At 48.1% G+C, this 13,089-nt stretch overlaps 1 protein-coding gene across 4 annotated transcripts in view; it reads left to right on the top strand.

Moving 5' to 3' along the window:
• Window positions 1-122: 122 nt before the first annotated feature.
• Window positions 123-13,089, top strand: part of ftcdnl1 (formiminotransferase cyclodeaminase N-terminal like 1) — an 80,529-nt gene continuing 67,562 nt past the window's right edge. Inside the window, exon 1 of one of the 4 annotated variants that reach the window (XM_078228678.1) lies at window positions 123-471. The gene's annotated coding sequence lies outside the window, so the exon portion shown is untranslated. Of the gene's footprint in view, window positions 472-668; window positions 778-13,089 lie in introns of those variants that run through there. The other 3 variants (XM_078228680.1, XM_078228679.1, XM_078228681.1) reach the window with 3 other exon arrangements.

Here is a 13,089-nt window from a genome sequence, read left to right as displayed (position 1 = left end):
CTTATCAGCCCAAGCCTGAATGTTGTCCTGATCTTGCAGTTATGAATGACACTGAATGATGTGCAATCATCTGCAAACATTCCCATTTCTGAGCTTATGGTTGAAGGGAAGACGTCATCAAAGAAGCAGCTGAAGATGGTTGAGCCCAGGACACAGCCTGCTGAGTATTTCCAGCATTTTCTATTTTTAGTTCTTGAGTAGCTTACAGTAAAGAAGTGTTGTTTCTGGCTCTGCTAGTTTTGGTCTTCATTATGACATGGCCAATACTAAGAAAATACTTCAAGCATTGAGAAAGCATGTCATACTTGGGTCTGGAATGTCGAGAGGCAGTGCTTTATCAATGCCAGATGGGGGCACTATATGATAAATTTTGGACTGTGTTGCTCACCGTATCCAGAGTCCAGTCGTATGTTCAAAAGTCCAGTGATCGACTCGGTTGCAATAACTGACCGGGCCTTTCTGCGTTGACAGGTAAGTGTATGAAGTGCACCGGAACGTGGTTGGCAGCAAGTTCTTACATTTGCAATATTTCTGTGCTGCAATCACCCGTCTTAAACAAAATGCCAGGCCCTTCTAAAATCAACAGGAACACAGCACATCCAGAAAGTTAGAGCGAAATATTCTAGTGAACGAAGAGCAATTGTGGAAAGCGTGTGATTGACAGCTATGTTTGATTGACAGCTGGATGTGCTGAGCGCAGGTCGCTGCTCCATTACAGCGTGAACCGTTTGGAGTGGTGACTGGGACCAGATTTCTCCGGTGGAGGAGCTGCAAGAAGTATGTCTGCGAAAAGACCAGTTCCACCGCCCCCCCCCCCCCCCCCCCCGCTGCTTTGCTCAGAAGTGGCAACTGGAAAGCTAGGCCTTTAAGGCTAAGTTAATGTTTCAGGCGGATGGCCCTTCATCAGAAGTGGAAAAATATTTGATTAATAGATTTTTAAGCAAAGGGGGGGGGGGGGAGGGTGCGGAACAAACAAAAGGAAAGGCCTATGATCGCGGGAGGGGGGAGGGGAGGGGGCGGACAGGAGAGATTGAATAATAAGTGTGGGCCTGAGGGAGTATCATTGGGACACTTAGGCTGGAATTCTCCCACCCTGCCCACCACGGGAATTGTACCGGGGGCGAACCATGTAAAGGTCCATTGACCTCGGGCGGGATTCTCCGGTTTTGGGGCCAGCGTGGCCAGAGAATTTTAGAAACAAAAGGTGTGTCGAGACCATGTGTGAATGGCAGATTAATGATTGACTGCAAAAATGAGAAAAACAGGAGTAAAACTGAAATGTGGGAAAGCAAGGAAACCAAATGGGGGCAGAGGTTTGGATTTTAAATTCTTGAACTCAGTGGCTAGTCCAGAAAGAAAGTGCCTATCCAGAAGATATGTCCTATTCCTCAAACTTGTGTTGGGCTTCATTGGAACACTATATTAGGCAGAGTGCAGAGAGGTCTGTCCTTAGCAAAGGGCTCTGCTTTATTTCCTTACACCCCTACCTCGATAGGTTTTCAGGTAGCCATGATGTTGACCTCCTCTGTGCCCACTTCTTTGGTCAGGTGGTCTCAATTTCTGTCCTCCATTCACTCAAGCTTGTTTCCCTCTGAAACAAAACAGAAAATGCGAACATCTCAGCAGGTCTAATAGCATCCGTGCAGAGAGAACAGAGCCAACATTTGGAGTCAGGATCACCCTTTGTATGAACTGACGACAAGGAACAAAGGACAAGATTTATAATGTTGGAGGGGTGGGGGAAGCTGTAATTGATAGGGATGGCACAGACAAAAAGATAAAGGGAATGTGAATCATAGAATTCCTACAGTGCAGAAGGAGGCCGTTCAGCCTCTCTTTACAACAATCTGAGATCCCTATCTGCTTCAAGAAGACGACCATCATCCCGGTACCTAAGTATGTCCTTTAACAGTATGTAATGGAACCGACAAGGGAGCAAGCTATCCTCGAGCAGGTCCTGTGTAATGAGATGGGAATAATTAATGATCTTGAAGTTAGGGATCCTCTTGGAAGAAGCAAGCACAGTATGGTTGAATTTAAAATACAGATGGAACGTGAGAAGTAAAATCCAATACCCAGTGTCTTGTGCTTAAACAAAGGAGACTATAAAGGGATGAGGGAGGAGTTGGCTAAGGTAGACTGGGAGCAAAAACTTTATGGTGGGACAATTGAGGAAAAGTGGAGGACCTTCAAAGCGATCTTTCACAGTGCTCAGCAAAAGTATATACCAGTGATAAGAAAGGACTGTAGAAAAAGAGATAATCCGCCATGGATATCTAAAGAAATAAAGGAGGGTATCAAATTGAAAGAAAATGCATACAAAGTGGCAAAGATTAGTGGGAACCTAGAGGATTGGGAAATCTTTAAAGGTCAGCAGGAAGCCATAAAGAAAGGTAAAATGGATTATAGAACATAGAAAAACTACAGCACAAACAGGCCCTTCGGCCCACAAGTTGCGTCGGTCATGTCCCTACCTACCTAGGCCTATTCATAGGCTTACCTATAACCCTCAATCCTATTAAGTCCCATGTATTCATCCAGAAGTCTCTTAAAAGAACCCATCGAGTTTGCCTCCACCACCATTGACAGCAGCCGATTCCACTCACCCACCACCCTCTGAGTGAAAAACTTACCCCTGACATCTCCTTTGTACCTATTCCCCAGCACCTTAAACCTGTGTCCTCTCGTAGCAGCCATTTCAGCCCTGGGAAAAAGCCTCTGAGAATCTACCCGATCTATATCTCTCAACGTCTTGTACACCTCTGTCAGGTCACCTCTCATCCTTCGTCTCTCCAAGGAGAAAAGACCGAGCTCCCTCAACCTATCCTCATAAGGAATGCCACCCAATCCAGGCAACATCCTTGTAAATCTCCTCTGCACCCTTTCAATAATTTCTACATCCTTCCTGTAATGAGGCGACCAGAACTGAGCACAGTACTCCAAGTGGGGTCTGACGAGGGTCTTATAAAGCTGCATCATTATCTCCCGACTCCTAAACTCAATCCCTCGATTGATGAAGGCCAGCACACCATACGCCTTCTTAACCACCTCCTCTACCTGCGAGGCCGATTTAAGAGTCCTATGGACCCGGACCCCAAGGTCTTTCTGATCCTCTACACTGCTAAGAGTCTTACCCTTGATATTATACTCCTTCATTCCATTTGACCTGCCAAAATGTACCACTACACATTTATCCGGGTTTGAAGTCCAAAGAGTAAACTAGCTCAGAATATAAAAACAGATAGCAAAACTTTCTACAAATATATAAAACGAAAAAGAGTGGCGAAAGTAAACATTGGTCCTTTAGAGGACGAGAAGGGGGATGTAATAACTGGAAATGAGAAAATGGCTGAGGCATTGGACAGGTATTTTGTGTCAGTCTTCTCAGTGGAAGACACAAATAACATGCCAAAAATTGATGACAGGAAGGCTATGGCAGGTGAGAACCTAGAAACTATCACGCAAACCAGCCTCCCATCCATTGAATTATGCTGGCTGCTTTGCCGAGGCAGCGGGAAGTGTATTCCCGCTGCCTCGGCAAAGCAGCCAGCATAATTAAGGACCCCACGCACCCTGGACATTCTCTCTTCCACCTTCTTCTGTCGGGAAAAAGATACAAAAGTCTGAGGTCACGTACCAACCGACTCAAGAATAGCTTCTTCCCTGCTGCTGTTAGACTTGAATGTACTTACCTTGCGTTAAGTTGATCTTTCTCCACACTCTAGCTATGACTGTAACACTACATTCTGCCCTCGCTCGTTTCCTTCTCTATGAACGGTATGCTTTGTCTGTATAGCACGCAAGAAACAATACTTTTCACTGTATGTTAATATATGTGACAATAATAAATCAAATCAATTCAAAATCGAGTCTGCACCGACCACAATCCCACCCAGGCCCTATTCCCGTAACCCTGCATATTTACAAACAACAAAGAACAAACAAAGAACAACACAGCACAGGAACAGGCCCTTTGGCCCTCCAAGCCCACGCCGCTCCCTGGTCCAAACTAGACCATTCTTTTGTATCCCTCCATTCCCACTCCGTTCATATGGCTATCTAGATAAGTCTTAAACTCCCAGTGTGTCCGCCTCCACCACCTTGCCTGGCAGCGCATTCCAGGCCCCCACCACCCTCTGTGTAAAATATGTCCTTCTGATATCTGTGTTAAACTTCCCCCCCTTCATCTTGAACCTATGACCCCTCGTGAACGTCATCACCGACCTGGGGAAAAGCTTCCCACCGTTCACCCTATCTATGCCTTTCATAATTTTATACACCTCTATTAAGTCTCCCCTCATCCTCCGTCTTTCCAGGGAGAACAACCCCAGTTTACCCAATCTCTCCTCATAACTAAGCCCCTCCATACCAGGCAACATCCTGGTAAACCTCCTCTGTACTCTCTCCAAAGCCTCCACGTCCTTCTGGTAGTGTGGCGACCAGAACTGGACGCAGTATTCCAAATGCGGCCGAACCAACGTTCTATACATCTGCAACATCAGACCCCAACTCCTATACTCTATGCCCCGTCCTATAAAGGCAAGCACGCAATATGCCTTCTTCACCACCTTCTCCACCTGTGACGTCACCTTCAAGGATCTGTGGACTTGCACACCCAGGTCCCTCTGCGTATCTACGCCCTTTATGGTTCAGCCATTTATCGTATAGCTCCTCCCTACATTATTTCTACCAAAATGCATCACTTTGCATTCATCAGAATTGAACTCCACCTGCCATTTCTTTGCCCAAATTTCCAGCCTATCTATATCCTTCTGTAGCTTCTGACAATGCTCCTCACTATCTGCAAGTCCTGCCAATTTTGTGTCGTCCGCAAACTTACTGATCACCCCAGTTACACCTTCTTCCAGATCGTTTATATAAATCACAAACAGCAGAGGTCCCAATACAGAGCCCTGCGGTACACCACTAGTCACAGGCCTCCAGCCGGAAAAAGACGCTTCCACTACCACCCTCTGTCTTCTGTGCTGCTAACACTGCTTTTAACGCTGCTTTACGCTGCTAACCCCTTGACACTAGGGTGGTTAGCATGGCCAATCAACCTAACCCACACATAATGGTGATGTTAAAGGCTAAGAATGGTGCTTATAACGTCCATTAAGAGATCGGAATATGTAAGTGGCAAAACAAAGGTGCAGGGTGTCGGAATCTGGCAGATGGTCCTAGTGGGGTGGGGATGGGAGGATGTTCAAACAAGATGGAAAGTGTGATTTTCGAAGTGGAAAAATAAAAATAAGAATATAAAGTAATAAAAATGGGTCAATAAGATGAAAGGAAATTAAATAAAACAAATGGAGTGGAGGTAGTGGAGATGAAAGAGAGAGTTCATGCTGTGAAGTTGTTAAACTCAATATTCCATCCGAAAGGCTGTAAAGTGCCAAATCAGAAGCTGAGGTGCTATTCCTCCAGTTTATGTTGGGCTTTGCTGGAACATTTCCCAAGGACAGACACGTGGACAGGAGAGCAGGGTGGTGTGTTGAAATGGCAAGTGACAGGAAGGTTTGGGTCCTGCTTGTGGACGGGACCGAAGGTGTTCTGCAAAGTGGTCACCCAGTCTGCATTTGGCTTCTCCGATGTAGAGTAGACTGCATTGAGAGCAGCGAATGCAATAGACCAGATTAAAGTACGTGTACGTGAAGCACTGCTTCACCTGAAAAGAATGGTTGGGCCCTGGGATGGTGAGCAGGGAGGAGGTAAAGCAGCAGGTGTTGCACCTTCTACGATTGCATGGGAAGGTGCCATTGGAGATGGGTGAGGTGTTAAGTGTGATGGAGGAGTGGGCCAGGATGTCCCGGAGGGTTTGATCCCTGTGGAAGTGAAGGGAAGATGTGTTGAGTGGTGGCATCAAGTTGGAGTTGGCAGAAATGACAGAGGATGATCCTTTGAATATGAAGGCTGGTGAGGTGAAAAGTGAGGACAAGGGGACCCTATCCTCGTTCTGGGTTCTCCTTCTGAACTTGATACATCTCATTCTCTCAGGTTCAACACTAGAATTGTTAACAAACCTGCCTCAAGTGGTTGGGATGGTTGTTACTTAGTGTACCGAGCAGAGGTTGAATGCCAACCTTCCTATTTTCCATGGGAACATGACCCCACCACAGAACATAAAGCTATTATTTACAGGACTGTCACTGGCCTCATCCCTCTAGAGATTTCCCAACCTAACCCCAAACAGCCCATGTTCCCAAGATTAACAAACTGGACTGTCTTGATAGACTTTTTTTTAGTCTTTCAAGGGAAGTGAGTGTTACTAGCAAGGCCAGTTACTCTTGCTCATTCATTGTTCATCCCAGTCCAAAGATGTGCGGGATAGATAGATTGACCCTTAGTGTCAGGGAGATTAGCAGGATAAATACATGGGGTTACAAGGATAGGGCCTGGGTGGGATTGTTGTTGTTGGTGTAGGCTTGATGGGCTGAATAGCCTCCTTCTGCACTGTAGGGATTCTATGATCCTGTTACCTCTTCACATGGTCTATCCCTTCTCTTCCTTGACTTCTCTGTGGTTTGGCTATCAACGGAATATTCACAATGAGCCCACTGATATCCATAGAAATTTTGGTTACATTTCCTTACACCACTCTTCCTGTGAGGACGCCATTCCATTCTCCCAGTGCCTCCGTCTCTGTTGCATCGGATCTGGTGATACCTGCTTCACACCAAAGCTTCTGACATGTCTTTGTTTTTTTTTCCCTTAAGGTTTTCACCTTTCACCCCACCAGCCTCCGTGTTCACAAATCATCCTCTGCCATTCCCACGACCTCTATTGTGATGCCAAGCGCATCTTCCCTTCTCTAATGTTCCAAAGAGACTTCCCCCACTTCCCAATATCTTGCCCTCCCATGTAGGTATTTAGGCATACTTTCCCATGCAAGCACACGAGATGGAACACGGTCCTCTTACCTCTTCTCTCCTTAACGTCCATGACTCCAAACACTCCTTCCAAGTGATGAGTGATATGCCTCAGGGATCAATGTTGGGACCACAATGCTTATAATTTACATGGATGATTTGGACTTGGGGACCAATTGTAGTGTGTCAAAGTTCACAGATGACACAGATATGAGTGATAGAGCAAAGTGTGCAGAGGACACTGAAAGTTGGCAGAGGGAAATAGATAGTTTAAATAAGTGGGCAAGGCTCTGGCAAATGGAGTACAATGTTGGTAAATGTGTCATAGAGGTTTACAGACCTCTTGGGGTGGCACGGTAACACAGTGGTTAGCACTGCTGCTTCACAGCTCCAGGGACCTGGATTTGATTCCCGGCTTGGATCACTGTCTGTGCGGAGTTTGCACATTCTTCTCGTGTCTGCGTGGGTTTCCTCCGGGTGCTCCGGTTTCCTCCCACAGTCCAAAGATGTGTGGGTTAGGTTGATTGGCCATGCTAAAATTGCCCCTTAGTGTCCTGGGATGCGTAGATTAGAGGGATTAGCAGGTAAAATATGTAGGGATATGGGGGTAGGGCCTGGGTGGGATTGTGGTGGGTGCAGACTCGATGGGCCGAATGGCCTCTTTCTGTACTGTAGGGTTTCTATGATTTCTATGAATGCAAACAGGCCCTTCGGCCCAGCTTGTCCATGCCACCCAGTTTTTACCACAAAGCTAGTTTCAATTGCCTGCATTTGGCCCATATCTATACCCATCTTACCCATGTACCTGCCTAAATACTTTTTGAAAGACAAAATTGTACCCACCCATCCTACCGCCTCTGGCCGTTCGTTCCAGACACTCACCACCCTCTAAGTGAAGAAAATTGCCCCTCTGCACCCTTTTGTATCTCTCCCCTCTCACCTTGAACCTATGCCCTCTAGTTTTAGACTCCTCTACCTTTGGGAAAAGATGTTGACTTTCTATGCCCCTCATTATTTTAGACCTCTATAAGATCACCCCTAAGCCTACTAAGCTCCAGGAGAAAAAGACCCAGTCTGTCCAGCCTCCTTATAATTCAAACCAAGTCCTGGTAGCATCCATGTTGTTTCTGGGTCAGCTGAAGAAGGAAGCAGGAGACCTGCCCTCCTTGAGGCTCTGGTGGGATGTGGGCAAGACTGATCTCAGGCAGAGTGGCAGCAGACCCCCCCCCCCCTCCACTGATCTTACAGAGTGACAGCAGACCCCCCCCCCCCCCCCCCCCCCCCACTGATCTCAGGTAAGAGTGATGTGGAGATGCCGGCGTTGGACTGGGGTAAGCACAGTAAGAAGTCTCACAACACCAGGTTAAAGTCTCAGGACCTCCCAAGGGCGCAACATTGAGGAGGGGGCTCAACGTAAAGGTATCGCTGGAGGGTCTGAAGATGGAAGATCACTTGGGTGTGAAGGCACACCAGGGCCTGACTGCCCTCCGAAGCGGGAGATTCAGATCCACAGCAGTGACCCTGTCCAGCTCTTACCAATTCGCCAGCCAGGATTCCTCAGTTGGGCAAAGATGGACTCCCAAGTAGAGGCTGGTCCTGCTCCAGGTGAAAGGCCTGAGCTCCTCTGGGATGGGTCCATTTGCCACAGAACCTCCAGGAGTCTGGAATATTTGGCCCAGTTGATCCTGGCAGAGAACGTGGCAGAGTACATGGCCTGGCACTCACGCATCCTCCGCAGGTCAGCCAGGTCTGTGAACATGAGGAGCACGGCATCAGCATAAGCTAACTGGATTACTCCGATATCCAGCCCGTTCAGGATCAAACATAACAACCTCCTCTGCAAGAGGTGCAGGAATAGCTCCATGCAAATGGAACACAGTTGGCCAGACAAGGGGCAGCTCAGCCACACTCCTTTCCCAAAGCGAAGGGGCGCCATCATAGCCCAGCTGAGGAATCCTGGCTGGTGAATTGGCAAGAGCTGGAGGCCAAGGTCACTGCTCGCCTGAATGGCTGGACAGGACTGCTCCGAGTGCTGTTCTCATCATTAACCAGTTGATTAACCTTAACAAGACACTTGCGGCAGCATACAGTAATTGGATCCGGGCAACAAATGTGTCACGAACCCGAATGCCTGCAGAGTCCCCAAATAGTTCCTCATGAACCACACTGTCAAATGCCTTCTCCTGGTCAAGGGACAGGAAGGCATTTCGACAGACCAGCCCACTGAGTGATGGATTAGGTCCCAGACCAGATGGAGATTGTCATGGATTGTGTAGCCCAGGACCATGTAGGACTGGTCAGAGTGGATCATGTCGTCCAGCACGGTGCCAAGGTATGAAGAAAGTGCCCTGGCAAAGATTTTATAGTCCATGCTGAGGATGGAGACCGGGCGCCAGCCCTCAAGGTGGCGGAGAACCCCATCTTGGGCAGCAGGCAATAATGGTCCAGCACCACAAAAGGGGCATCTCCCCAGTCGCAATGCTCACCCCCAGCACCGAATGTAGTCATTCCCAGGACATCCCCGAATGCCCTGAAGAACTCCATCAGCCCATCCAGTCCCAGAGCTTTTCCGCATGAGAGGCTGTCGAGGGCGCAGGTCAGCTCTTCCAGGCTGATAGGAACATCAAAACTACCGGCGCCCTTGAGCTGACCTGCAGCCTGTCCTCCCACAAAACTCTGCATCCTCGCTGGACGGATTTGGAGAGAAAAGGGAAGTGTAGCAATTTCGGACAATGGCCCTGATGCCCTCTGGATCCGAGACATGGGATCCATTGTTGGCCAGCAGCATAAGGAATTGCTGACGGATCCCACATCTTTTTTTAAGCGAGTAGAAGTAGAGGGAGCCGTGGTCCAGGTCTGTACGGATCTAGATCTGCGACCTTACGTACACGTCACCGGACCCAACAAGTTGCAGGTCCCGTAGTGCGCCCTTCTTCTGTCTGTACACCAGCTGAGGGCCTCCTTTTTGATCTCAACATGACCCAAATTATCTACACACCCGGGTAATTATAGGCCGGTGAGCTTGACGTCCGTGGTGGGGAAGTTGTTGGAGAAGATTCTTAAAGATAGGATGTATGCGCATTTAGAAAGGAATAAACTCATTAACGATAGTCAACATGGTTTTGTGAGAGGGAGGTCATGCCTCACGAACCTGGTGGTGTTTTTTGAAGAAGTGACCAAAATGGTTGACGAAGGAAGGGCCGTGGATGTTGTCTATATGGACTTTAGTAAAGCATTTGACAAAGTCCCTCATGGTAGGCTAGTGAAAAAGGTTGGATCCCATGGGATAAAGGGGGAGGTGGCTAGATGGGTGGAGAACTGGCTTGGTCATAGAAGACAGAGGGTGGTAGTGGAAGGGTCTTTTTCCGGCTGGAGGCCTGTGACTAGTGGTGTACCGCAGGGCTCTGTATTGGGACCTCTGCTGTTTGTGATTTATATAAATGATCTGGAAGAAGGAGTAACTGGGGTGATCAGTAAGTTTGCGGACGACACAAAACTGGCAGGACTTGCAGATAGTGAGGAACATTGTCAGAGGCTACAGAAGGATATAGATAGGCTGGAAATTTGGGCAAGGAAATGGCAGATGGAGTTCAATCCTGATAAATGCGAAGTGATGCATTTTGGTGGGAATAATGTAGGGAGGAGCTACACGATAAATGGCAGAACCATAAAGGGTGTAGAGACGCAGAGGGACCTGGGTGTGCAAGTCCACAGATCTTTGAAGGTGACGTCACAGGTGGAGAAGGTGGTGAAGAAGGCATATGGCATGCTTGCCTTTATAGGACGGGGCATAGAGTATAAAAGTTGGGGTCTGATGTTGCAGATGTATAGAACGTTGGTTCGGCCGCATTTGGAATACTGCGTCCAGTTCTGGTCGCCACACTACCAGAAGGACGTGGAGGCTTTGGAGAGAGTACAGAGGAGGTTTACCAGGATGTTGCCTGGTATGGAGGGGCTTGGTTATGAGGAGAGATTGGGGAAACTGGGGTTGTTCTCCTTGGAAAGACGGAGGATGAGGGGAGACTTAATAGAGGTGTATAAAATTATGAAAGGCATAGATAGGGTGAACGGTGGGAAGCTTTTCCCCGGGTCGGTGGTGACGTTCACGAGGGGTCATAGGTTCAAGGTGAAGGGGGGGAGGTTTAACACAGATATCAGAAGGACATATTTTACACAGAGGGTCGTGGGGGCCTGGAATGTGTTGCCGGGCAAGGTGGTGGAGGCGGACACACTGGGAACGTTTAAGACTTATCTAGACAGCTATATGAACGGAGTGGGAATGGAGGGATACAAAAGAGTGGTCTAGTTTGGACCAGGGAGCGGCGCGGGCTAATTGTTCCTGGTTTCTCGTTTCAAGGCTTCATTCTATGATCATCTTGCTGGTGCCAGTACAGAGTGAGACTGCGGATAGTTGGGAACCTGTCTTGGGGGCAGGGAATTCATATGGTGTTCGTGGAAGTGGAAATGACTAGGGTTGGGAGGCATTTTCCGATCGGGGCCATTGTGATCTCCTGGACTCGTTTCGATCGCCTCAGGGGGTCGGAGAGGAATTTCCCAGATTTTTTTTCCCCATATTGGCCCTGGGGTTTTTCACTCTGGGTTTTCGCCTCTCCCTGGAGATCACATGGTCTGGAATGGGGGGGTGGGGGTAAGTTAATAGGTTGTAATGAACAAAGCATCGTAGCTGTGAGGGACAGCTCGGTGGATAGGATATTGGTATGTAGATAGGCTGGAAAATTGGGCGGGGATCCTGGATTCAGGATTCAATCCTGGACCGGGGAGCGGCGCGGGCTTGGAGGGCCGAAGGGCCTGTTCCTGTGCTGTATTGTTCTTTGTTCACCCTTCCCAGACTCATTATTCAGCAAGTCCTTCTCTTTGGTGAATACTGACGCAAAGTACTCTTTTAATACCTCACCTATTTCCTCTGGCTCCACACATAGATTCCCTCCCCTGTCCTTGAGTGGGCCAACCCTCTCCCTGGCTACCTTCTTGCTCTTTATTCTTGAGAATTTCCTTAATCCTGCTGGCCAATGACTTTGTGACCCCTTTTCGCCCTCCTGCCCCCTCGTTTAAGTTTCTTTCCTTGTATTTGCTTTGTGTGTTCCCAGCCTCCAAGCCTTGACAAATGCTTCCTTTTTCTCTTTGACTAGGCTCACAATATCTCTCGTTATCCAAGGTTCCTGAAACTTGCTACACTTGTCCATCATCCTTACAGGAACGTGCCAGTCCTGAATTCCTGGCAACTTGCACTTGAAAGCCTCTCACATCCCAGATGTTGATTTGCCCTCAAACATCTGTCCCTAATCTACATTCTTCAGTTCCTGCCTAATGTTGTTGTAATTAGCCTTCCCCCAATGTAGCATCTTCACCTGAGGACTACACTTACCTTTATCCATCTGTAACTTAAAGCTTTCTGAATTGTGGTCACTGTTCCCGAACTGCTCCCCAACTGAAATGTCGACCACCTGGCCGGGCTTATTCCTCAATACCAGATCCAGTCCAGCCCCTTCCCTGGTTGGTCTATCCACATACTGTTTCAAGAAGCCCTCCTGGATGCTCCTTACAAAGAACAACAAAAAACAAAGAACAATACAGCACAGGAACAGGCCCTTCGGCCTTCCAAGTCCGCGCCGCTCTTGTGCCCACTAGACCATTCTTTGAGAACCATAGAAAATTACAGCTCAGAAACAGGCCTTTTGGCCCTTCTTGCCTATTTTTTGCCTAGTTCCACTGACCTGCACTTGGACCATATTCCTCCACACCCCTCTCATCCATGAACCCGCACAAGTTTTTCTTAAATGTTTCTTAAATGTAGGAACATCAAAACTACCGGCGCCCTTGAGCTGACCTGCAGCCTGTCCTCCCACAAAACTCTGCATCCTCGCTGGACGGATTCGGAGAGAAAAGGGAAGTGTAGCAATTTCGGACAATGGCCCTGATGCCCTCTGGATCCGAGACATGGGATCCATTGTTGCAATTACCACTTTATCTGGTAGCTCATTCCACACTCCCACCACTCTCTGCGTGAAGAAGCCCCCCCTAATATTCCCTTTAAACTTTTCTCCTTTCACCCTTAACCCATGCCCTCTGGTCTTTTTCTCCCCTAGCCTCAGTGGAAAAAGCCTGCTTGCATTCACTCTATCTATACCCATCAAAATCTTGTACACCTCTGTCAAATCTCCCCTCATTCTTCTACGCTCCAGGGAATAAAGTCCCAACC

This window comes from Mustelus asterias, chromosome 14, assembly GCF_964213995.1.
Source record: "Mustelus asterias chromosome 14, sMusAst1.hap1.1, whole genome shotgun sequence".
Lineage (NCBI taxonomy): Eukaryota > Metazoa > Chordata > Chondrichthyes > Carcharhiniformes > Triakidae > Mustelus > Mustelus asterias.
The sequence above is the reverse complement of the archived record's forward strand: the minus strand, read 5'-3'. Positions and strand labels throughout refer to the sequence as shown.